A 27,532-nucleotide genomic window follows, 5' to 3' on the forward strand; every position below is an offset into this window, starting at 1 on the left:
TAGGAGTTTTATAGTTTCTGGTCTTACGTTGAGATCTTTAATCCATTTTGAGTTTATTTTTGTGTATGGTGTTAGAAAGTGTTCTAGTTTCATTCTTTTACAAGTGGTTGACCAGATTTCCCAGCACCACTTGTTAAAGAGATTGTCTTTAATTCATTGTATATTCTTGCCTCCTTTATCAAAGATAAGGTGTCCATATGTGCGTGGATTTATCTCTGGGCTTTCTATTTTGTTCCATTGATCTATAGTTACAATTAGATAATTCATGTAATGTGCCAACACCACAAGGTAGATGGCTTGTTAATCCAGTAACCTGACAAACAAGTGAAATGAGCTTTTTACCAGAGTTAATTTTCATATAACATTGTCATTTTCTCACACAAAGCTCATGAGTTAACATCAACTGGTTCATCTTTTACAAAATTAAATTTAAAATAGTTGTTTCTTCAATTGTCTCCCTATTGCATTTGACATAGGTGGTCACCCTTCATTTCTAAAAATCCTTTGTCCCATGACTTTCTTGATTCTGACAATTTTTAGGTAGTTTAGCTGTGTACTCTTCCTTTGCTGAGGATATCCATATTATCATGAACTTCAGTCAAGATTTCTGGCTGTTTTTAAAAATGCATCCCATGTTTTGGTACACTTCATACAGTACGAGTTGTGCATCCTTAAGGTAGATTTTAGGAAAACCCTGTTTTGGTTTTTAAGCTAAGAAGGCATTGTTGTTGTTGTTCATTCACTAAGTCGTGTCTGACTATTTGCGCCTCCATGAGCTGGGGTGGCATGAGTGGCATGCCAGGTCCCTCTATCTTCAACTATCTCCAGGAGCTTGCTCAAATTCATGTCTATTGAGTCAGTGATGCTGTCAAACGATCTCACCTTCTTGCTGCCCCCTCTTTCTTTTGCGTGCAGTCTTTCCCAGCATCAGGCTATTTTCCAATGAGTCAGCTGTTTGCCTCCAGGAGCCAAAGCAGACATGGAAATTAGGCTCTGCCAGGTCAAGTACATCCATAGGGACTTTAATTGGGAAGTGAGGAACAAGGCTGGCTGAGAATGGAGCTGGAAGCATCCACCCTACAAGCACCCACCCTACAAACACAAGACAAAGAGCTCCACCTCCTTGGCTGGTGCCAGTGATGCCAATTGCAGTGACAGAGTTTTTGCTGGTTCATTCCCATGATATAGTCAGGAAATGTTTGACTGCATCATCTCTAAGCCTGAATCTCTAGAAGTCACCTATAATTTTTTGAGTTTAATTTCTTAATATTTTTCTCCTTTAACTAGCTACAGTGCTTTCTATGATATTGTTAGTATCAGAGATTAGTAAGTGACTGACACAGTGTCCCTCAAAGGTCTAGCCACAAACTATGGATAGTGGAGGATAGCAAAGAGCTGGATGTGATTTAGCAACTAAAGATCTCTATTCTGGTCATCAGTAAAATCATTTCACAATTTCAGCAAAAACCTAGAAGTTAATATTTATTTCTGTCTTTGACATCAGACATTTGAGCATTATGCTATTTCTCCACTTATTTGTCATCTCCACATAGGTATTTACCAAAAGTACTCTAAATGCATTCAAAACTGTACTCACTACCTCATAGGCAAAGTCAGATGTATTTTATCAGCTAAGGCAGCAAGTCTGTGTTTAGTTGATTCTTCATCCTGCTTCTAGATAGGATGAAGTTCAGTCTGAATCCTAGTTTATCTTCTATAACTCCCCTGTCTATTACACATTTTTGCAGTGCTGGAAATCTTCTAAGTCTGTGCTATACAAAATGGTAACCACTAACACATGCAGCTATTGAGCTTTTGAAATACGGCTAATAGAAATGAAGGACTGAATTTTTAATTGTGTTAAATTATGTTAACTTTAAATTGAAGTTTAATTAGCCACAGTGTGGTTCTATATTATATTCCTCATCTTTGGTTTAATTTGCAGATGTAGCAAATTGTATTTTTATCCAGATTCTACTGGTAGAAATGTTTAAAATAAGGCTTGAGGCTTTTCCTTTAGAAATCAATGCATATTAAATTCTTCTAGCCAGCATCTTACGCTGAAAATACTTTGGGCATTAACCAGTTATGTGGCCACCTAAGTGTGGTGTCTAGATTATCCTGACCTGTTGAAGTATGCCAAGTTAAAACAGAATCAGTAGGCTCTCTGAAGTCAAGATCAATGACATCTGTGTTAGCAGTTGATCACCTGAACCTGCCAAGTATATAAACTTTGTATCAAGTGAAAGAAGAGGTATTTACTTTGCTTCTGAAGGCATTTGTACCCTGCTTATTTAACTTATATGCAGAGTACATCATGAGAAACACTGGGCTGGAAGAAGCACAAGCTGGAATCAAGATTGCCGGGAGAAATATCAGTCACCTCAGATATGCAGATGACACCACCCTTATGGCAGAAAGTGAAGAGGAACTAAAAAGCCTCTTGATGAAAGTGAAAGTGGGGAGTGAAAAGGTTGGCTTAAAGCTCAACATTCAGAAAACGAAGATCATGGCATCTGGTCCCAACACTTCATGGGAAATAGATGGGGAAACAGTGTTTATTTTTGGGGGGTTCCAAAATCACTGCAGATGGTGATTGCAGCCATGAAATTAAAAGATGCTTACTCTTTGGAAGGAAAGTTATGACCAACCTAGATAGCATATTGAAAAGCAGAGAAAATACTTTGCCAACAAAGGTCTGTCTAGTCAAGGCAATGGTTTTTCCTGTGGTCATGTATGGATGTTGAGAGTTGGACTGTGAAGAAAGCTGAGTGCCAAAGAATTGATGCTTTTGAACTGTGGTGTTGGAGAAGACTCTTAAGAGTCCCTTGGACTAAAAGGAGATCCAACCAGTCCATTCTAAAGGAGATCAGCCCTGGGATTTCTTTGGAGGGAATGATGCTGAAGCTGAAACTCCAGTACTTTGGCCACCTCATGCGAAGAGTTGACTCATTGGAAAAGACTCTGATGCTGGGAGGGATTGGGGGCAGGAGGAGAAGGGGACGACAGAGGATAAGATGGCTGGATGGCATCACTGACTCGATGGACTTGAGTATGAGTGAACTCCGGAAGTTGGTGATGGACAGGGAGTCCTGGCGTGCTGCGATTCATGTGGTCACAAAGAGTCAGACATGACTGAGAGACTGAACTGAACTGAACTGACTGAAAATAAAACGATTGATACCATCCAGATTTGGAGCTGATCCTTTTTTTTTTTTATTAATTTATGTAACAAAGTGCAGACACTAGGGGGTGAATTACAGGTTCTACTTACTTAGAACTCTTGGATTAGTTGTTTTGTTGGAAATGTTGGAAATTTAACAGGAGATTTGATGACTTCCTCCTCTAAATTGGTCAAAGTTGCATGTCCTTTACTATTTCGTATACCAAGAGTAGGCAAATTTTTTCTCTAAGCATGCCGAGAGGCCAAATCAAGTATATAAGCACCTATATGGTTATTTACAAATATAAAAGCCTGATAATAGCATTAAACAATAAAACAAATTAAACAATAAAACAAATTAACAATAAAACAAATAAAACAATTAAACAATGGTCTCTGTCTACGTGTTGTAAACCCATGTCTATATAATTCTAATCTATAGATAACTGCTGTTAATATCTTATTTTGTTCCTAGGACTATTATGCTCTCATTTTATAGTTTACAGAGCTAATTGGTTTTAAAGACATTTAGAGATTGTTCTGTGAGTTTATTAAAACACGATTGCTCTATATTGTTGGTGCCTTCTAACCCAGACTCAGGTGTTCTATCAGTGACTAAAATTTGTCTCACAGTAATATTGTTGATATTCCAGCTCTATTTATCCAACCAGAGAGTAACTTGACTCAAGCTCTGCGATGATTTCTCCTACAACCACAAGTACACTGATTGATGTCAGCTCTAGCCATGGGCAGCGTTTTCCACTTATTTTCAGCCTCTGTGGTTCAAGTAGTCAGTCTTGTTTCACGCCTCTGCTGCTCATACAAGTTTTTCAATTTCTGCTACGCAAGTGCCCTGCTACTCCATCTTTAGTTTACTTCTGTGCATTTATAGTCCATGGAAAAGTTAATTTTTTTTTGAGGCTGTGATGTTTTTATAGCATGACAATTTATTTGAAAATTTTAATTTGAATTATCATTATTTAGTCATCTGAAAGGAGAATTTCCTAGTGTTTTCACATCCTAAGTTTGATCACAGCCTTAATGAGTTTTCCAAAACTTATTGGAAATACTCATAGATATAGCAATCCTCATTGAATTGCATTCCTTTTCAAATGAACAGAATTTCTTCTCACTAGCTTTCCAGTAATTTCTCTGTGACAGTTGAAGACTTCTTCTCTACATGGCTGGTGTTGTGGCTTAAACTCTTCTTGTGTAAACATCTATCATAAGCACTCTGAACTTGGCATACATTGTTGGTGAATTCTCCTACTTTCAAGTCCAGCTATGCATTAAAAAGGTAGATCTACTCTGATTTCCTCTGTTTTAAATTGTTATTTTAAAGTAATGATAGATTTACATGTTTTATAGACATGTGCATAGTTCTCTGCCTTCTTTGTAAATGTTGCATAGTACTGGATTTTCTTAAGTATTTTTGTTGTTGTTGTTATTGCTATCTTCCATATTCCTTTCTAAATATTTGACATACATTTGTAAATAAAATTAGCTAGGTTATAAAAAAAAAAATCTGGGTTTTCAACGTATTTTTTTTTTTAGACCCTATTGGGCACATTCAGGGTGGTATGGCCATAGACAATGTATTTGCTTTAAATTGCAACTTACTCCCTTAAAGTTATCTTTATTTCTTTTTTTTTAGTAATACAAATAAAATTAGCAAAAATTTTGGTACAGTCACTATACATTGATGTTTTTATACTTAGATAAGCAAAATTAAACTCTATGTTCATACACATACATAAGTACATACATATATACACAAACACACACATTTTTCGGGATTTCCACAAACTAATACTTATTATTGCATGCGTGCATGTATGTACTCAGTCGTGTCCAACTCTTTGCAATCTGCTAGCTTACAAGACTCCTCTGTCCATTGTATTTTCCAGGCAAGAATATTGGAGTGGGTTGCCATTTCCTTTTCCAGGGGATCTTTCTGACCCAGGGATGGAACCCACATCTCTTGAATCTCCTGCAATGGCAGGCAGATTCTTTACCAACTGTGCCACCTGGGAAGCCCATATTATAGTATAGTGTCTCTCAAAATAAGAGTTACAGTTGACCTTTGAACAATATGAGTCTGAACTATGAAGCACCGCTTACTTTACTTACACACTTTTTTTTTTTTCAGTTAATTCTACGGCATTACAGGATTTGAGGTTTCCTGAATCTATGATTAGTTGACTCTAAGGATATGAAAGCAAATGACAAAGAAAGCAAGGTTAAATGTGTGGTGGATAGGTGCCCCTAACCTCCCTGTTGTTCAGAGGCCAACTGCACTATCTTACAGAAGACTGGGTGATGAGAACACCACCACATTTCCATAGACTTTTGAACTAAACAGGATCTCTGCCATGTTTACTGACGATGGCACTTCTTTAATATTTTTTGTCCTGTATCTTATCATATTTTTGCTCTTTTTCATCATCACTTCCTCTAACCTCTTTCTCTATCTGTTGTTCAGTTGCTGAACATGTTCAGTCATGTCCAACTCTCTGCGACTCCATGGACTGCAAAACACCAGGTTTCCCTGTCCTTCTACCATCTTCGAGAGTATGCTCAAAACATGCCCATTGAGTCAGGGATGCCATCCAACCATCTCGTCCTCTGTCATCCTCTTCTCCTGCCTTCAGTCTTTCCCAGCATCAGGGTCTTTTCCAATGAGTCAATTCTTGGCATCATGTGGCCAAAGTATTGGAGCTTCATCTTCAGTCCTTCCAATCAATGATCAGGACTGATTTCCTTTAGGATTGACTGGTTGGATCTCCTTGTAGTCCAAGGGACTCTCAAGAGTCTTCTCCAACACCACAGTTCAAAAGCATCAATTCTTCGGCGCTCAGCCTTCTTCACAGTCCAACTCTCACATCCATACATGACCACTGGAAAAACCATAGCCTTGACTAGACAGATCTTTGTTGGAAAAGTAATGTCTCTGCTTTTTAATATGCTGTCTAGGTTTGTCATAGCTTTTCTTCCAAGGAGCAAGTGTCTTTTAGTTTCATGGCTGAAGTCACCATCTGCAGTGGTTTTTACTTTTCTTATATTCATTGTTAAGTGAATTACTCTTCTCTCTTTGCAGTGCAATTTGCCTTTTCTTCCATCTCTCTCCAATTTAGCAGACCAGGTATTTAAAATATCATTTATTTATTCATCCACTAGCAGACATAGCTCTGGTTCTGTCAGTTAGTACATACTGTGGTTAAAAAATGAGTCCCACATTAGGCCAGAAACAAATAATTGAGAATGTATTCTGAATATTAGCAGTAGGACTTATGTAGAAACTTCAAAATAGAATGAAAAGAAAAAGTTTCATTATTTCAGAATTTCAAATCCAAAATACTGAATTCATTCTCCTCTCAGAATGTATATGACTTCAAAACTCCATTTGAATTTTTGAGAGTTTTTGCTTAATTATCAACTTTAGCCAGTTATAAAAAGTGTGTATGTTTTATTAATTATTGCTGAATTGTTTCTAAAGGGTCTCAAGAGCTCTTCTCTTTCTTCATGACATTTTCTGCAAATCTTACAGAAGAAGAAAAAAAATGGAAAAGATGCCAAAAGAGAAAAAGGCAAACTAGAAAGAAATGCAGAGTGACATTTGATTATTTTTTTAAATGAAGAAAAGTTAGAATAATACATTTCTTTCACAGTTTTAGTCCTCAATATAAAAATTTAATTAAATTCTTTGTTTCCAAAATATAGCAAATAATCAACACTCTTATACATTGTCTTAAAACTTAGAAATATTTAAAGATACACAATTACTCAAAAGGCATATTTAAAACATGTGTTTCAAAAGTTACTTTACAAAAATTGTCTTAAAGATATATATATATATAAAGCATCTCCTAAATTTATAATACACATGAAATAGTTCCCTTTTTTTCATCTTTTTGGTTCCTACAGTCTTTATTTTTTATTGTATTAAAAAGAAATCATTTGCAAAAAGGCATTTGCCCCCTAAAGAAAGAAACTCAAAGTATTTATCACAAACAGCTGATAAACATATAAGCTTTTCTTGTATGAAATGTTTAAATTGCCACATGATGTTAATGAATAGAGAAAATTCTATTATGATTGTTTATTTGATTGTTTTACTTCTCTTCTGATCAGCTTCTTCTGAATTCATCTGAAATCTTTTCTCAGAACTGTGCAAGGGAAATATTTCTGCTGTTAATTTATTTATAAGAAGGCTTTTTTTTTTATTTTTGAAAATAATACTGCCTTGAAAAAATTATAGTTACAGGTTTTTGCAGTGGCCTTGGAGTTTATATAACACATACACACACAAGATTAAAAAGCTCGTAAGGTCAGCCCAGTTCTCTGGGAACATAAAAAATGTGTAAGAAAGTCTAGATGCATTTATGTAGGACAGAGTTGCTACAACAGTGCTCATCTCAGCAGTATCCTCTCTGCTGAGGTATAAAATAACCAGAGGCCAGCATACCTCGTATCAATATCTACTGATAATATTTTGTACTTTAAAGAAACTAGAAAAGAATACAAGTGGGTGGAAAATAGGGCCTCGGGTCAATGCTCTTGTAACTATGCTTTTACTTACACCCTGAACTAACCACACTCTGCAGTACATAGACAGTCTATCCAATTTTATTGCTTGTTTATTTAGACTTATATCCTAAGCCAAAATGGAGAACTGAATAATAAAGATACAGCTTTTCTGTGTGTTTAGGCCATTTGAATCTTTCCTACCATAAACTATAATCCTCTAAGCTACCTTAACTCTTCACTATAACCCTTTGCTACCTTAACTATAACCCTCTAAATTATCAATTAATCACTATGATAAAAAGGATATATAATGGCCACATGTGATTTTTCCAGTAGTCATGTGTGGATATGAGAGTTGGACTATAGAGAAAGCTGAATGCTGAAGAATTGACGCTTTTGAACTGTGGTATTGGAGAAGACTCTTGAGGGTCCCTTGGACTGTAAGGAGATCAAACCAGTTCATCCTAAAGGAGATCAGTCCTGAATATTCTTTGGAAGGACTGATGCTGAAGCTGAAACTCCAATACTTTGGCTACCTGATGCAAATAACTGACTCATTGGAAAAGAGCCTGATGCTGAAAAGATTGAAGGCAGGAGGAGAAGGGGACAACAGAGGATGAGATGGTTGGAAGGCATCACCAACTCAATGGACATGAGTTTGAGTAAGCTCCGGGAGTTGGTGATGGACAGGGAGGCCTGGCATGCTGCAGTCTGTGGGGTGGCAAAGAGTTGGACACAACTGTGTGACTGAACAGAACTGAATTGATGGCCACATGTAAGAAATGGGAAAGGGCAAGAAATTCAGTTAAGAAAGTATATAAGAAATATCTTCCCTATTCAAGGCCCATATTTCACCCCTGCTATGAGGTAATGACTTGTTTTTCCTCTTTAAGTCTCTTTACCACAGTATTCCTTATACTCTTATTACCCTCTTCAACTGTGGTAACTTTTGAACTGTGGTGTTGGAGAAGACTCTTGAGAGTCCCTTGGACTGCAAAGATATCCAACCTGTCCATCCTAGAGGAAATCAGTCCTGAATATTCATTGGAAGTATATATTGGTATACCCTTATACCCTCCACAACTGTGGTAACTCAAAGCTTCAAGGGTTTTTAAATATTATTTTTCCTCTCCTCTTTTTTAAAAAAATCATGATTCATTGATCTAGGAAGTCATTCTAAATTCCAAGCCTGATAAAATTTAAGAAACATTTTTAAAAATTACTTTATACAATACCGTGTTACCCATTAAAAAAGAAAAGAAGAAAAGAAGAGGCCTTAGCTATCACTGTTTGAAATTTTATGTTCTCAAGAACTTAGTAAAAGTCTTGAGAGTATGCCTCTCACTAAATAGAGCAGAATGACTGATGTGCTCCCAAAAATGTGGTAAAAGGAGAACGAAGACATGTATCTTCGTCTTCATCTACAGAAGAGAGTTCAGTTCGTATAATCATGGGAAGTGTCAGGAAATCCTGCTTTTTGCTTATGGTAAGTTGTGTCCAGAAATAGATAAAGCTTAGAATCTGCTCTTCTGCTACAAATACCTTTGTGCCTGGCTGACCAGAGATTCATCTGGATAAGGATGACCATCCTCTCCCATCATAATAAGTTAGATGAATGGAGATCTCCAGAGATCCAAAATGCAGCAGCTGAACCTTAAAGTGATTTGTGAATCGCTCTAGCCCAGGTGTAACAGAACTTCAGGGGTCATGTTCTGAATCTATAGGAGGTAAAAGGTCAAATAAAAGGAACGATATTCTGGTGGTAGATGGGCCATCCAAACAATACTTAGAGATTACCAAAGAAGTTTCATCCTGATTATAGATTGGGACACAGTGAGGGACTTGGAGCACAAGAGTTAACAGTATATTAGCACTGATCTTTTCAGAGAAGCTGTGTTATTGTGGACCTGTCAGTATACCTGTGGCGGATTCATTTTGATATTTGGCAAAACTAATACAATTATGTAAAGTTTAAAAATAAAATAAAATTTAAAAAAGAAAAATAAAAGAAAAGAAAAAAATCAAATTGTCAGCTATAGCTGAAATCCAATGCTTAGTTCTGATGTGGTGCATAGTTGTGGCCAAGGATTTTTGTAGGAAAAATGGGTCACCAGAGGATAGTCATGTATCAAGTCTCAAGTGAGTCCCTAGAATGGACTGCCAACTGAGGGCCCTTGGCTTTGCACAGGAAAGAATTCAAGAATTATTGAGAAACACATTCGATAGACAGAATGGGATCCATCTCAGAAAGTGAGAGGGAGCCTGAGGTGTGGGGGTATTTGTTTTTATGAGTTGAGTAATTTCAAAGGATAACTATTTTGAAGACAGGGCTGGGATTTCCAGGAATTGAGGCAACACCCACCTTTTGGTCTTTCCTGGTGGACCTCTGAACTCTCATGGCACCTATGGGTTATTTAGCACTTGCTAATATATTACAATGTACTTATACTAAGGCTCAAGGTCTGCTGCTGCTGCTGCTAAGTCTGGGAGCCAAATATTCTACCATCTTGGGCCTAGTAGCTTCTAAGCAGTTTTGTCTTCTTTTTTTTATTATTTTATTTTTAATTAGAGGGTAATTACTTTACAATATTGTGATTTTTTTTTTTTTTTTGCCATACATCAACATGAAATGGCCATACGTATACAAATGTCCCCTCCTCTTGAACCCCCTCCTACCTCCCTCCCATCTTGAATATCCCTCCCACCCCTCTAGGTTATCACAGAGCCTAGCTTTCTGTTCCCTAAGTCATTCTGCAAACTCCCACTAGCTCTCTCTTTTACATACAGTAAACCACTTCTACCCCATTCCAGAATAATTTAAAATTACTGCCAAATTTCAGAGAAGATGAGAGTGCCTTTCTTTCTGGATTTGTGAGTTCCCTTTGACCTTGGAAACAGTGATACTGAGCCTGTAGGACAGGAGGTCAGCAGGACTGAGTGTGAGGAACTAAGGGGGGCAGAATCAGGAGCTGAGAATCTGGCAAAGTTTTATTCAATCCAAGGATGTCTCCAGGAATCCATGGCCACTCTATTAGTCTTCCTACCCGCATAAATATAGCTTATGTACTTGTTGTGTGTTAAAAATGCAGTTAAATTCTAACTCATTCATATGTAATATTATACAAATATTTTAGTTGTGTATTTTTGAACTTTGCACTTTATTTTCTTTATTTTGTATTTTATGGATGATACTTTTTGTTTTCAGTTATTTTATGGACCCTATAAACTACTGACAATATCTAATGACCAGAAGAGCTGAGACTAAATAAGAATCCATAGCACGTTGTCCATGGGAATATTATATTCCCCTTCCTCCTTTTTCTACACCAGTCCTGTGATGTGAAGGTCATGTGTATTCAGCTATTTTCAATGGCTGATAAAATTTCTCAGAGATCAAGGCAATAAATGGCCTGTATATATGATCTATTAAAAATGCTGTGTGTTTTCACGCTTTTCTGTGCCTGCACAAATACGTTAAGGGGAAGATGCTGCTGCTAAGGCGCTTCAGTCGTGTCCGACACTGTGCGAAACCATAGATGGCAGCCCAACAGGCTCCGCCTCCCTGGGATTCTCCAGGCAAGAACACTGGAGTGAGCTGCCATTTCCTTCTCCAATGCCTGAAAAAATGAAAAGTGAAAGTGAAGTCGTTCAGTCGTGTCTGACTCTATGCGACCCCATAGACAGCAGCCTACCAGGCTCCTCTGTCCATGGGATTTTCCAGGGAAGAGTACTGGAGTGGGTTGCCATTGCCTTCTCCAAGGGGAAGATGGTAGGGCCTTATTATGAGTTGCTGTCCCAGTGATTTATTAAAAATAATTCCTTTTTTTTTTAATCTCATTCATCATTGCTACAAGGCAGTCCAATAAGCCTAACTAACAGTGCTTGAGTAGATCCCAGCTTGTAAGTTTTTTCATTCCTTCTTGCCTTCACTGCTGAAGCTGTAGTAATGGATATTAGGTAAGGGTTTGAGGGAACGGGAGAGGTGGCAGATGATAGCACTTATACAGACTTGATGTTGGGGGCAAGCTGCCTGGATTTAAATCCCAGGTTGTGTTGTTTTGTTTTGTCTTTTTACTGGATGTGTTGGAGACCTTGAGTCATTCTCTAGGGCTTACTTTCTTCATTAGTATAATGATACCTTGAGAATGTGCAATAAAACGACAAAGAAGCAATTAGGACAGCTCCTGGCAGAGAGTTTAGGGCTATTATTATCTTTGAAACCCAAGGGTATAATATTATACCAATTGCTTTGAAATCTGCAGTCAGCATTTTTATTACGTCTTGATCATACTTGTAGCAACAGAGGCCAAAGATACATGCCTTCCTTAGTAAGTTTTCAGATGATAGCAATAATTATAGAAATGAATAAATGCTAAAACTCATGGTTTATTAGCATGGTTTTAAATGTTACTAGTGCTGGGTGATAAAATCATTTTGCTACTGCTGCTAAGTCGCTTCAGTCGTGTCTGACTCTGTGCGACCCCATAGACGGCAGCCCACTAGGCTCCCCCGTCCCTGGGATTCTCCAGGCAAGAACACTGGAGTGGGTTGCCATTTCCTTCTCCAATGCATAAAAGCGAAAAGCAAAGTAAAGTCGCTCAGTCATGCCCGACTCTCAGCGACCCCATGGACTGCAGCCTACCAGGCTCCTCTGTCCATGGGATTTTCCAGGCAAGAGTACTGGAGTGGGGTGCCATTTTATCAGTGACTAAATATGGTAGTTTAAATCAAAATCATGTTCACAATCAATTAAGATACGTTGTAACTTATTTTGAAAATATTGAAAGATAGAAGTCACATATATAATTGTCAAGCCTTTGTTGTTTACCAAACTAATGTAAATAAATGTTAACTTATTATCATTATATCAAATTATGCTGACTAGTCTGAAAGCAAAACAAGTAGCTTTATTTAATTTTTTCTGTTACATTTATAACTATTTTTTGACACAATTTATCTTTTTTTTTTAGTTAACACTCTCCCTTTAGTACCTAAACTTTACGCATCTTGATGACACTCAGCTTGAAAGATGAAAAATACAGAATGAGAGCTCTAAAACACTGAAACTACAGGCTTGTATAGGGCTTCCCAGGTAGCGCTAATGGTAAATAACCAGCCTGCCAATGCAGGAGATGCGGGTTGGGAAGATCCCCTGGAGGAGGGCATGGCAAGCCTCTCTAGTATTCTTGCCTGGAGGATCCTATGTACAGAGGAGCCTGGCGGGCTACAGTCCATGGGATCGCAATGACTTAGCACACAAGCTTGTATATATTGTTTTTGAGGTCTAGCAAAAAAAAAGAAAACAGAGTCCTTGCCTCCTCAACATTGATAGAAAACTGAAACCAGTGGCATGGAGAACAAAATCCCTAAGTTGACTCGCTGATTTATAACAATACATCTATATTAGGCAGAGCCTGCCCAATTGTTTATGACTTAATTGCTTCTCTCTTTGCATTTATAACACCAATCTACTTTCTGTCTTTCAACACACATTCCCAAAGAAAGGAAATAGAAAATAAAGCACATTATTCAGAAGGATTTCACTGTGCACTGAGAGTAAAAAGCAGGCATGTATAAATGGAAATGCATTTGAAAGCCTTCCCCACTGAAATCTGGTAGGAGGTAAAACACTTCATTAGGATTTGTAACATTGATGGCGAACGACTTCACACCAAGTGCTACATTTGCGAATAAGGCACAAAATTGACTGTCAAAGAGATGTAAGACCATAGCAGATTTCCAATCCATTTTGCACAAAGTACTCTATGGGAATACTGTACCTCTGCAAATCCAGGATTTAGATTTCATAAACCATTGGTAGAGACTCACCATTGAATCTTTATTTGGTTGTGAAATAAGGTCTCTCTGTAATGACACTATGTGAAGGGCATGGCTACATCCCAAAAGTCAGTGGGCATTTTACTGATATGCTCAGAGAATTTTACTCAAAAAGCCATCCATATCCTGTAAATTTTAAATAGAGACAATGACACAGCCTAATGTTATAATGATCATAATTATGTGTCACTTGGCAAAATGTACGGTTAAAGCTAATGTCAGAGTCGCTTTTTAGAATTCAGGGTTAGACACTTACAAAGTAAAGCCTCTGATCTTCTGCTCATATCAACTTCTGTTATTGACAAGCTTATTAGCGTGTAATAAGTATGTTTGCTTGGCTGAATTACAGACACATGACTTGCAAGCACCTTTTAAAACAGATCCTACTCTTCAGTATTTAACTCTCTCTTTACCACTGTTCTTCCTCCTGGCTGACATTTTTTTCCTAGATAAGAGTTGAAACCATCAGGAATAACCCTGTCTTTCATTATAAGTACAACATATGTCATTTAATATTCTTTGTATTTAAAAAAAAAGCCAAGAATTTAACTCCTTGCAGTGTCTAGGGTGAGATAAAGATCAGTTCCACAGGACCTTAGTTTCCCCCTCCTTCCATGAAAAGTATATGATTTTATCTATTTATTTTTGCATTAGATTTTAGGAAATCTAGATGTAATTACCATGATTACACATGGTTTGGATCACATACCCTGGCATGAAATTTTTAATACTTCTGATTTTCCTTTATCTGAAGGATTTTATCTCCATTTCCACGTTGATTTCAACTGTCTTGGTTGAGCTCCTCAAGGACAGGGAATATGTCTAACTCTTCTGTATCCCAAAGTGCTATAGTGCCTGTAGAATAAATGCATTGAATTTTAGTCTTGTGACTATTAAAATGTAACCTTCTAGGATTTTTTCAATTGTGTAGAGTTAAAAGAGATTCAAAGTTTAAATGGCTTGAAATAGATTATTTGATAAAACTACATAGCACCCTTGTTATTTCTAGATAGTTTCAGCATGGTCTTAGTTTTAAGCTGTCATCTTGTGATTTTGAAACTTCCCTGCAAGTAAGACTCACCTTGATATTTGTCAAACATACATATCCTACAGAATCAGAATATGTAAGAGAGAAGTCTGATAACAGATTTCAGCTATTGGGACAATTGTTGAATAGTGCTTAAAGAGCAATACTGAAATGTGTGGTGAAAGATGAAACTGATCAGGAATTGAGGAGGAAATGAAACTCATCACAAGAAGCAACAGGGAGCTGCTGCTTTTAGTAGCATCAGTGATTATATTCCTGGGAATTTTCATTAGAAAGAGAAGCTGACAGACCTTAAACTACTTTGCTAAACAGGGTTCCAGTAGAAGCAGATGCATTGTCAGTCTGAGAAAACCATATCGTTTGAATATCCATTTTCCTTTCTGTATGATTGTGAATCATTCTTAAAATCTAATATGGGAGTGACTAAAAGGACAGGACTAAGAAGAGAATAATTATAACCTTAGCAGGACATCTGGAACATAAGAAACCAGATGCTTAGCAAGCACATAACTCAATCTCAGAATGCTGACAGAAGTGGTGGTCTTAGAAAACATTAGAGAACTACCAGTAGTTGAATTGCACCATCTGATTCAGATTTCTTCACTTCGAGATTAAACTCTACATTGCCATTTTTATCTGATGACATTTCTCTGTCTCTCACATTGGAAAACATTCTCTTTATTTCTTTATCCTATGGATCTAAAATAGGTAGCAAGATAGTCTTTCTTTCTCTTTTCACATTGTCCAATTTATGAGTCATTCAGTTCAATCCAGTTGCTCAGTCATGTCCAACTCTTTGCGACTCCATGGACTGCAGCACACCAGGCTTCCCTGCCCATCACCAACTCCTGGAGTTTGCTCAAATTCATGTTCATCAAGTCGGTGATGCCATCCAACCTTCTCTTCCTCTGTTGTCCCCTTCTCCTCCTGCCTTCAATCTTTCCCAGCATCAGGGTCTTTTCCAGTGAGTCAGTTCCTCGTATCAGGTATGTGAGAAGAAAGTACTGTTATTATAGCTGATACATATTAGACAACTTCATCTTTTTTGTAATATTTACTGGATTCCTGTTAACTGACTAAGTCATACTTGGTAGAGTTCTGAGGGGATAGTGACAGAATACAGAGCTGATCACAGAAGTAATCAGGGCAGTTCCTATTCTGCTTAATGTCTTATAGGTTAGTTGGAGAAATAAATATCAATTACTATTGTAACTGACACTACTATTGATGGGATAATATATGGAGTTACAGAGCCATGAAAGAGACAAAAAAAAATCAGTTAGGTGCAATGTTTTATTGGTTATCTACTGCTGCATAATTAAATACCTCAAACCATAGTAGATTGAAACAACAGAGCTTCTGTTGGTCAGAAGTCTACACACCATGTAGCTGAATCCCTTACTTAGAATTTCTCCCATGGCTGCACATAAGGTATAAGCTAGGGTTATAATCATATCGTGAACCATGAACTTCCTGATGTTCAAGCTGGTTTTAGAAAAGGCAGAGGAACCAGAGATCAAATTGCCAACATCCACTGGATCATGGAAAAAGCAAGAGAGTTCCAGAAAAACATCTATTTCTGCTTTATTGACTATGCCAAAGCCTTTGACTGTGTGGATCACAATAAACTGTGGGAAATTCTGAAAGAGATGGGAATACCAGACCACCTAACCTGCCTCTTGAGAAATCTGTATGCAGATCAGGAAGCAACAGTTAGAAGTGGACATGGAACAATAGACTGGTTCCAAATAGGAAAAGGAGTACGTCAAGGCTGTATATTGTCACCCTGCTTATTTAACTTCTATGCAGAGTACATCATGAGAAATGCTGGACTGGAAGAAATACAAGCTGGAATCAAGATTGCCGGGAGAAATATCAATAACCTCAGATATGCAGATGACACCACCTTTATGGCAGAAAGTGAAGAGGAACTAAAAAGCCTCTTGATGAAAGTGAAAGTGCAGAGTGAAAAAATTGGCTTAAAGCTCAACATTCAGAAAACGAAGATCATGGCATCTGGTCCCATCGCTTCATGGGAAATAGATGGGGAAACAGCGGAAACGGTGTCAGACTTTATTTTTCTGGGCTCCAAAATCACTGCAGATGGTGACTGCAGACATGAAATTAAAAGACGCTTACTCTTTGGAAGAAAAGTTATGACCAACCTAGATAGCATATTCAAAAGCAGAGACATTACTTTGCCAACAAAGGTCTGTCTAGTCAAGGCTATGGTTTTTCCTCTGGTCACGTATGGATATGAGAGTTGGACTGTGAAGAAGGCTAGCACCGAAGAATTGATGCTTTTGAAGTGTGGTGTTGGAGAAGACTCTTGAGAGTCCCTTGGACTGTAAGGAGATCCAGCCAGTCCATTCTGAAGGAGATCAGCCCTGGGATTTCTTTGGAAGGAATGATGCTAAAGCTGAAACTCCAGTACTTTGGCCACCTCATGTGAAGAGTTGACTCATTGGAAAAGACTCTGATGCTGGGAGGGATTGGGGGCAGGAGGAGAAGGAGATGACAGAGGATGAGATAGCTGGATGGCATCACTGACTCGATGGATGTGAGTCTGAGTGAACTCCGGGAGTTGGTGATGGACAGGGAGGCCTGGCTTGCTGCAATTCATGGGGTCGCAAATAGTCAGGCACGACTGAGTGACTGAACTGAACTGATAATCATCTCAGGGTTCAGCTGAGGGAGAATTCGCATCCAAACTCAATCACAGAGTTGTTACCAGGAACTGGTTTCTTGTAGGCCATTGATCTGAGAACTTCAGCCTGTGGTTGGTAGCTGGAAGCCAGCCTCAGTCATTTCCATTGGGTCTCTCTGTAGCTCAGCTCACAAAATGTCAGCTGGATTCCATCAAAGTCAGAAGTAAGAGAGCAAGAGAAGGCCAGCAAAACATAAACCAGTCTTTTGTAACCTGACTTTGGATGTGACATTTGTTTTCTATCGCTGTATTCTAGTATTTAGAAGTGGGCCATACACTCTCTTTTAAATGCACAGGTTTGGATGGGGGGGAGCGTGCAGATTATACAAGGTCATAAGTACCAGGAATCAGGAAACATTAAAAGCCATTTTAGAGGCTGCCTAGTATTGTTGCTAATTACAGATTTCTTAAAACAGTGGAGCAATCAGAGACCTAAGTTTTGATGTGGAATCAGGTGTCATAATGAATGGTAAATATTCGTAAAGATACGAGCTGTGGTGCTGTGCTGTGCTTATTTGCTCAGTCATGTCTGACTCATTGCAACCCTATGGACTACAGCCCACCAGGCTCCTCTGTCCATGGGATTCTCCAGGAAATAATGCTAGAGTGTGTTGCCATGCCTTATTCCAGAGGATCTTCCCAACCCAGGGACTGAACTCACGTCTCCCACATTGCAAGCAGATTCTTCACCATCTGAGCCACCAAAGAAGCCCTGTGGTAGTAACCATGATAATAGTAGCAGCAGCAACAATGACAATAACAAATCCAACAATAAAAGTAATCTAAAAGAAAGAAAATATTTTTAAGATTCTAATAATATATCTACTAATTCTATATTCTAGATACAGCAGCTGGATTCATTTCAGAGGCAGATGACTTGGATATTTTGGGGAAAAAAATATTTTTTGTCATGATAGGTGAGGGCTTTGTGGCTTGATCTGGAAACTTTTCTACAGACTGCAAGCCAAACTCATTAGTGCATTGTGAAATCAATTAAGTGGATTGAGATCAGGATGCAGAAGACAGAGAATGAAAACTATAACTATTCAGTATTTTAAAATATCAGGGATATGAAGTCTTACCTAGAAAAGGAAAATAATATGGGAGAAACCTTGCAAGGAAAATTGACCTAAGGCAAGGTTAGGAAGCTTGGAATTTGATTCTAATATTTTTTCACTATTTAAAATTCCTCCTAAGTCCCCATAAATTTAATCAGAATTTTTCGCTTGTGTTAGTGGTACATGGAGACAATGGATGAAAATGTATGTGAGGTGAGTGTTACAGAGAGAAGTCAGCCACATGGAAGCGGAGACCCAGGACTAAGATCTGGGCAACAAAGCAGGTAGCCGCAGAATCAGCTCAGACTCAGACATGAGACCCAGTCAGGCCGTCATCAGTATTCAAGGAGTGAGACTAGAAGCAACTCTTGGTCAGACCAGCACTTCACCATGCTCCTTAGGATAGGGGTAGGAGGCAATTAGATCTAAGATGCTGTGACTGAAAATGGGACTTAGAACCCAAGATCAAAGTAAAACCTAGTGTAATTGGACACAAAATCCTAGTACCTCAAGAAAAGGATAAGACAGCTGTCATGGGACTGGCTTAGGGATAGCAAGGCTGCCATTACTGATGGGGTTCACCAGTATCCTTCCCCTTGACGTGGGAAGAATTATGGGCCTTAATAAATCTTCTTCTGGCTTCACCCTAACAATCTCACACGTGTATATGTCAGAAAATGTTTGGAACTGTGCGTTCTCCTCATGATCCAATCCATGCCACCTTAAGAAAACAAACAGAAAATTCCAGATTTTACTAACAATGATAATTACCATTCCAGACTCTGTACCTTCTTTTACAGAAATATTTTCAATCTTAAAATATGTCATTCATTTTTATAGTAACTATTAATATCCATTATTAATGCTTAAGGAAATTTAAAGTACATATTCTAGTGAAAATCACATGTAATTCTTTTTAAAAAAATATCCTTCAGATATACTTATTCTAAGGATATTTTAAGAACAGCTTTATTTAAAATCTCAGAAAAGATGGTTTATAACTGTAATATAATTTATTCTACTTTGTGAGTTTATTTTTGTGAATCATTTTGTAATAGGCATTCTTTTATATATTTGAATTTTGAAATGTTTTGGTGCTTGAGGATATTAGCTCCTGCTTTTTGGCTGAAGCAATAATTGGTGAAATGAACTCAGGCACAGTTAGTGGTTTCAAGATACTGAAGAAAACTAATAGAGGACAAGTGTATAATGAAATCAGAATTGACTCTCTTTCTGGATCTTTTTCCTGCTAAGGAAATATAGTTAGTTGTTCTATGCAACAGGGACATAAAATAGTCTCATATACAAATGAAAGTTCTAATATGTTTTTGGTTTTTTTTTGGATTAGCAGTTAAACAAACATAAACATTTATCAGATTGTGAAGAAAAAAGACAACAATGAAAAATAATACTAATTTCAGTGCAAAGATAGAAACAATGAGTAGACAATGAATATAGAAAGACCTGAGCTTTCCTATAAAGGAATGAGTGAGAGGAACAATGTATTCAATTTACTAGTGAGGGAATTATGCAAATGTGTACTAAATTTTCTTGGTAAAACTTACAATTAGATATAGATTATAAAATACTGTCAACAAGCACATCAGGCTGGCATCTGGGAACTGAGACTAGTAATTGCAACACAGTTGTATTAGCTTTCTATTGCTATGCAACGAATTATCACAAACTTAAGTGATACCACAAACAACATCTGTTTATTATCTCAGGCTTTCTAGGTGGCTCAGTGGTAAAGAATCTGCCTGCCAGTGCAGGAGAGGCAAGAGATGTGGGTTTGATCCCTGAGTCAGGAAGATCCCCTGGAGAAGGACATGGAAACCAACTCTGGTATTCTTGCCTGGAGAATTCCATGGACAGAAGAGCCTGGCGGGTTCTAGTCTATGGAGTCACAAACAGTCGGACGTGATTGAACACACATGTCATACACTATCTCAGTTTCTGCAGGTCAGAAGTTCGAATACTGCTTATCTGAATCCTCTGCAGAGCTCTCACTAGGCTTAAATCAAAATGGTAGCTGGGGTTCCATTCCTTTTTGGTGTTTAGGGTTCTCTTCTAAGCTCTTGTGGTTATTGGCAAAATTCAATTTCTTGTACCTAGACATCTGATATTTCCTTTTTTTCCTGTCAGCTAGGTACCACTCCAGTACTCTTGCCTGGAGAATCCCATGGACGGAGGAGCCTGGTAGGCTGCAGTCCTTGGGGTCGCGAAGAGTCGGACACGACTGACGTGACTTAGCAGGTACCACTCTCAGCTCCAGTCGTCCCTCAGAAACTATCCACGTGGCCCCTCCATAGGCAGTTCATGACATGGTTGTTTCTTTTCTTTTACATCAGTAAGGATGTTATTCTTTTAAAAAAACTTACCTAATTAGGTCAGCCCCACTATGGATGTGCTGTGCTGTGCTGTGCCTAATCACTTTAGTCACGTCCAACTCTTTGCAACCCTATGGATTGTAGGCCACCAAGCTCCTCTGTCCATGGGATTCTCCAGGCAAGAATACTGGAGTGGGTTGCCCTGGCCTCCTCCAGGGAATCTTCCTGACCCAGAGATCAAACCCTCGTCTCTTATGTCTCTTGCATTGGCAGGATTCTTTACCACTAGCACCACCTGGGATAATCTCCTTCAAGGTCAAAGTCAACTAATTAAAGACCTAATTGCATGTGAAAATTCCTTTACCTTTTCCATGTCACCTTATCATTAGAGCAATATTTCATCAGATCCACACATTTTGTCTACACTCAAGGGAAGATGATAATACAAAACACATACATCAGGTGGCGGGAATCTTGGGGGCTCTACAGAATCGTGGTTACTACAATCTCCCTCCATCCCCCCCAAAGATGCACATACTTCACACATGCAAAATATTTCCACCATCTATCAAAATTCCTGACTCTCATTCTATCACATTTTTGGCTCAAAATCCCATATCTTGTCATCTAAGTCTAAATCCCATTATTTCCAACTCAAAGTCTAAAATCAAAGCTAAATATCACTAATTCAGTGACCCAAATCTTATAACCATCTACATAGTGATTAATTATTTATTATAATAAATCAGATGCAGTTGTAGCCCCTAGATGTAGTCCTTTAATATACAGCTCCCTGAGACAGTTTCTGTCCGTTGGTTTTGTCTACCTGGTCCCATTCACAGAGCCTATTGAAAATGGAAAATGGCTTCATTTTCCATCCCCCCCCAACTTTACTAAAGTGATATTGGTAAATAAAATTGTAGATATTTAAAGTGTACACTATGTAGATTTGATATGTATGCATGTTGTGAAATGATTAGTATAATCAAGTTAACACATGTATCACCTCACGTAGTTATTTGTGTGTGTGTGTGTGTGTGTGTGTGTGTATGTCTCAAACACTTAAGATCTATTCTCTTAGCAAGTTTCAAGTCTATAATACAGTATTATTGTGATTTCCATACTATACATTAGATCCCCTGAACTTCTTTATTTTGTAATTGATAGGTTGTAACCTTGACCACATCTTCCCATTTCCTCTGCTCACCCCCCAGCATCTGGTAACCACCATTCTACTCTTTATTTCTATTAACTTGGCCTTTTCCCCCATCAGTTTCCACATATACAGTATTTGTCTTTCTGTGCTTGGTTTATTTCATTTAGCATAATGTGCTTCCATTTCATCCATGTTGTCATAAATGACAGACTTTACCTCTTCTTTATGGCTAAACGATATCCCATTTACTGCGTGTGTGTGTGTGTGTGTGTGGTAATGTCAAGATACTGGGGGGAAGAAAACAATAGAGGAGAATTGTATAATAAAATTAGAATTGGTTGTTTCTGGATCATTTTCTTGCCAAAAGAATACAGTTAGTTATTCAGTATACTTGTAATTTATCCATTCATTGTTTCAAGGCCAGCATAAGTGCATTTCTCTGAGATCTCTCTCTTTTAAAGGACACACTCAATTAAGGCAAGCCTGCCCAGGATAATATCACTCTTTTACTAGATCAGAGTCACCTAAATAAGGATCTTAAGTATATCTGCAGAATTTCTTTATTCAGGTAACATATCATAACAATGATAATACCTGATATTCACAGGTAGAGCTCACACTTAAATGGATGTATTAGTTTGGCCAAGAAGTGGGTTTGGGATTTTCCCTAATATGATACCAAAAATCCCTAACAAATGTTTTGGCCAACCCAGCAGTAATGCATGTAATGTGTATAGGAGGAGATTGAAATCTTAGAGGCCATTTTAGAATTATGCCTACTGCAATAGGTTATACAAAAATAAGGTCATTAACTCACATTCATTTTAAACTTGAAGCCTATAGGCAGGGAAAAATGACCTATTTCTTATTTTTTAGGTAGTTCAAATATAATTCCAAATATTGTCAATAATTATTTTTGTTATTATGGAATTCAGATCACCAAAGAATTGATGCTTTTGAACTGTGGTGTTGGAGAAGACTCTTGAGAGTCCCTTGGACTGCAAGTTCAAGTCCCTTGAACTCCAACCAGTTCATCCTAAGGGAAATCAGTCCTGAATATTCATTGGAAGGACTGATGCTAAAGCTGAAACTCCAAAACTTTGGCCACCTGATATGAAGGACTGACTCATTGGAAAAGACCCTGATGCTCAGAAAGATTGAAGGTGGGAGGAGAAGGAGATGACAAAGGATGAGACGGTTGGATGGCATCACCAACTCAATGGACATGAGTTTGAGCAAGCCCGGGAGTTGATGATAGACAGGGAAGCCTGGTGTGCTGCAGTCCATGGGGTCACAAAGAGTTGGACAGGACTGAGCGACCGAACTGATCTCAACTCAGATTAAGAAGGGAGGGTGTTAATGGCACAATGTAGAAGTAAGAGCATCTTGTACTTAATCAAAATGCATATGGGTGGGAAAGACCAAAGGGGAAGCAAATAATAAAAGTTTAAACCAATAGTTATACTTCAATAGGTCAAAGAAATGTGGGCAGGTGTGATAAATCTATAATAAGCGCTAACTGCTTTAAAAGCACAGAGGATGGGAAACAACTGTGTGGATTAAGGAATTCCAAGCAGGAGTTCTCAGGTAAAAAGGAGAAAATGTGTTTTGGATGGATTTTGCTGCAAGATACAAAGCTGTGTATGGTCTGTTTAGAGAACAGTAGGGCAGGAATGTGGGGGCTTCACAGATGTCTCATTGTTAAAGAATCTGCCTGCAGTGGCGGAGACACAGGTGACATGGATTTGATCCCAGGGTCAGGAAGATGCCCTGGAGAAGGGTTGGCAAGAATAGTTTCCAGTATTCTTGCCTGGAAACTCTCACAGACAGAGGAGCCTGGTGGACTACAATCCATAGGGTTGCAAAAAGTCAGACATGACTGAGCAACTAAGCACAAACAGATACATGGGCAGATACGTGGAACATATCTTGGGTGATGGAATACTAGTGCGTGTTGACAGAATACTACTGTATGTTGAGGTCAGATTATGAAAGATGGCATCATCAACTTGATGGCCATGAGTTTGAACAAGTTCCAGGAGTTGATGATGGACAGGGAAGCCTGGCGTGCTGCAGTCCATGGGGTCGCAAAGAGTCGGACATGACTGAGTGACTGAACTAAACTGATAAAGGCTCTCTATGTCATTCTCCACAAGTTCAATGTTTTCATGTAAGAAGAAGCTTTAAACATCTTTAAGCAGTTGAATTTTTTTTTAACTTTTGAAATTTTTAAATTAAGATCTCATGGAGCTTGGAATATCTCAAAGAAAGGCTGTATTTATGTACTGTTTGGACCTCTTATCATCCCATCTGTGAAACTTCTTTATTACTTCAAAGTAAAGAAAACATAAAGAGCCAAAGTGTAAGTGTGGATGCACTGATTAACCAAGTCCCTACCTACTAAATATATACATTTACTTAGTAGTATGAAGACAAATAGGCTTCCCTGGCAGTTCAGCTGGAAAAGAATCTGCCTGCAATGCGGGAGCTGCTACTGCTGCTGCTAAGTCGCTTCAGTCGTGTCTGACTCTGTGTGACCCCATAGACGGCAGCCCACCAGGCTCCCCCGTCCCTGGGATTCTCCAGGCAAAAACACTGGAGTGGGTTGCCATTTCCTTCTCCAATGCATGAAAGTGAAAAGTGAAAGTGAAGTCGCTCAGTCGTGTCAGACCCTCAGTGACCCCACGGACTGCAGCCCACCAGGCTCCTCCGTCCATGGGATTTTCCAGTCAAGAGTACTGGAGTGGGGTGCCATCGCCTTCTCTGTTCAATTCCTGGGTCTGTAAGATCCCCTGGAGAAGGTATAGGTTACCCACTCCAGTTTTTCTTGGGCTTCCTTGGTGGCTCAGATGTTAAAGAATCTGCCTGCAATGCGAGAGACTTGGATTCAATCCCTGGGTTGGGAAGATCCCCTGGAGGAGGATATGGCAACCCACTCCAGTATCCTTGCCTGGAGAATCCCCATGGACAGAAGAGCCTAGTGGGCTACAATCCAAGACACGACTGGGTGACTAAGCGCAGCCCAGCACATGAAGACAAATAAAAAGAAATAGTATTATTGCAGTAGGTTTTTTGTTGAGGGGCTTCTTAGCTACAAATAATCCCTGCCCAATCTTTTAAAAAAACTGTACCTAATACCCCTTGATAGACTTTTAGAGACCATGTCTGCCTTGTGTAGCCCTTCCCATCTGGCAGAGAACATTTGAGCAAGGAGTAGAGACTGACTCAAAAAAAGTTAATAGGATTATCTGTCCCAGAATTTTAAACTTTGAACAGAGAGAGGTTGAAAGTTGTTGAGCATTCATGCAGCCTTCTAGAGAAAAAGTGGACAGAGTAAGATACACAGGCCAGTCCAGCCTGCTGCTTGTTTTTGTCTGATCAGCAGGCAAGGATGGTTTTTGGATTTTTTAATGGAAAAAAAAAATTAAAAACAGAATGGTGTTTCATGGTACATGAAAATTCTGTGGCATTTATATTTCAGTGTATATAAATAGTTTTATTGGTGCACAGATACTCATTTATTTGTGCATTGTGATTGGCTGCTTTCACTGCATTGGTAGCAATGGTTAATATAACAAAGACTGCATCATCCACAAAGCATAATGTTTTCTATTTGTCTCTTTGTGGAGGAAGAAATAAATTGCTTACTAGAGAGGAGAGAACCATGGGTATTTTTAATTAAGAAAAAAATGTTAAGTAGAAAACACTAAAAAAAGAGCTGTCCTGGTTCAATCCCTTTTTAAGTCTTATTTGCACAACTGTTCCTTTGATGACATAAACTATTTCAATGTCTTGCCATTGAGGTTCCTCTTTCGTCTGAGCTGAGAGTCAGCTTTCATTGTTTACAACCCAAAGAATATTAACTAATATAATTATCTAATTACCTAGTCCAAGAAATCCATTAGCTTTGCATAATTATACAGCTGGATTGACCATTTCAAGTAAATTCATCAGTGAATTAGTGCAAACAAACAAGCAAAGTATTCATTTTAAAAATATCCAACACAGTGGGGAAAAAAACTGCTTCAGTTTGTCTTAAATGGACAGCTAAAATTGTTAATGGGGTTTATATTATATGAATGGGTTACTGTGAAGTTGGAAATTATTATGGCCATTTTCAGAAAATCAGTGACTTCTGGGGATCAGGATTTAAATAGAATTCCTATGGTTCCTATAGAAATTCCATCTGGACCATACAAGAGAATAGGTGGATATCATACACAATGCTACTCTTTAAGCTGTGCTAGAGGAAAAAGCTAGGACTTCCCTGGTGGCTCAGACGGTAAAGCATCTGTCTACAATGCGGGAGACCTGGGTTCAATCCCTGGGTCAGAGAGATCTCCTGGAGAAGGAAATGGCAACTCACTCCAGTACTATTGCCTGGAAAATAGTACTCCATCCTCCTCCCGTGGATGGAGGAGCCTGCTAGGCTACAGTCCATGAAGTCGCAAAGAGTCGGACACGACTGAGTAACTTCACTGAAGTGGAAAAAGCTGGTTTTTCAACTTTGCTTAATGAGCATGAACTTCAGTGACTCTTTAGATCACTCTGCTGAAATTCTTTTTTCTTACATATTTTTTTCTCTCTCACGCAACTTACTGATAGACAGTGGACTATGATTCAGCCTGTACATAAGCAACTTGATGGGTATACAACTGCCAAATCCCAGCCAGTTTTCTCTTCCTATCTGTTCTAAGTTCTCTAAAGGAGGTCATTATGCTTCTTGCTTAATTTCTTACAAGTTCAAATTAAGGGGCACAAATTACTGCTTAAGCTTTTCACTCATTACTTTGTCTTACTATACCTACTCCAAGAATTTTATCCATTTGATTACTTCATTTTCTCCTACAAATCCAAGCATGTTCCGATTTTACTTTTCAATCCACACAGCCTAAACCATGTAATAAGATGCATCACTGGTACATTCGTTAGTTCGCACGATGGCCTCACTCATTCTAACCACTGCCTTTCCAATCGCCAACCATGTCAAACATCTCTTCTACTCCACTTCTGCTAAAGCAAGTGACACACAAAATTTGCGGTTCCCAAAGGTACCAGTGGGCAAGGCGTGCAAAAGCATCATTTGACCCTTCGCTGAATCTTAAAGTGTTTTTAGATTAAAAAAAAATGAAAGAATCATTGTAAGTCTCAGAGAAAGTCATATATATATATATATATATATATATATATATATTTGGATGGCACTCTCTCATTATCTCATTATTATAGGCCCAAGACCCCATAATATAAACAGAACTCTTTCCATGAGCAGTTGAGTTGCTTAATGTAGGAAGTTACTTTCCAGTTCTCTCCACTGTAAGCAGGCCCAGTCCTCCTGGGCTATGGCAAAAGGGAGAAAGTGATTAAAAACAGCAGGCAGTGGCTGTTGGTATTAAGGTTTGTGTTGGGTAGAGGCATACTTTAACTGGGCCTCCTTGTTGGCTCAGTGGTAAAGAATCCACTGATCCCTGGTTTGGGAAGATACCCTGAAGGAGGAAATAGAACATTCTCCAGTGTTCTTTACTGGAAAATCCCATGGACAGAAAAGCCTGGAGGGCTACAGTCATGTCCATGAGTTGGACATGACTTAGCAAATAAACAGCAAAAAAGAACAAATACTTTAATTAGATTGAATTTATACACAACCATTCGTCTAAAAAGTACCATAACCGATTTTTGTTCTTTTTCAATAATAGCCTTAGGGC

At 38.4% G+C, this 27,532-nt stretch overlaps 1 long non-coding RNA gene across 19 annotated transcripts in view; it reads left to right on the plus strand.

The window, feature by feature from the left end:
- Positions 1-27,532, plus strand: part of LOC147366675 (uncharacterized) — a 486,700-nt gene that overhangs the window by 270,120 nt on the left and 189,048 nt on the right. For 13 of the 19 annotated variants that reach the window (XR_015168931.1, XR_015168936.1, XR_015168932.1 and 10 more), the window contains exon 3: positions 20,487-20,597. The exons of 4 other annotated variants lie outside the window; for them this stretch is intronic. This is a non-coding gene — a long non-coding RNA (uncharacterized LOC147366675). Of the gene's footprint in view, positions 1-20,486; positions 20,598-22,762; positions 23,863-27,532 lie in introns of those variants that run through there. 2 more of the 19 variants (XR_015168946.1, XR_015168940.1) reach the window with 2 other exon arrangements.

This window comes from Bos grunniens, chromosome 8 (assembly GCF_055505025.1).
Source record: "Bos grunniens cultivar Pamir isolate PY7600 chromosome 8, Bosgru_T2T1.0, whole genome shotgun sequence".
Classification (NCBI taxonomy): Eukaryota; Metazoa; Chordata; class Mammalia; order Artiodactyla; family Bovidae; genus Bos; species Bos grunniens.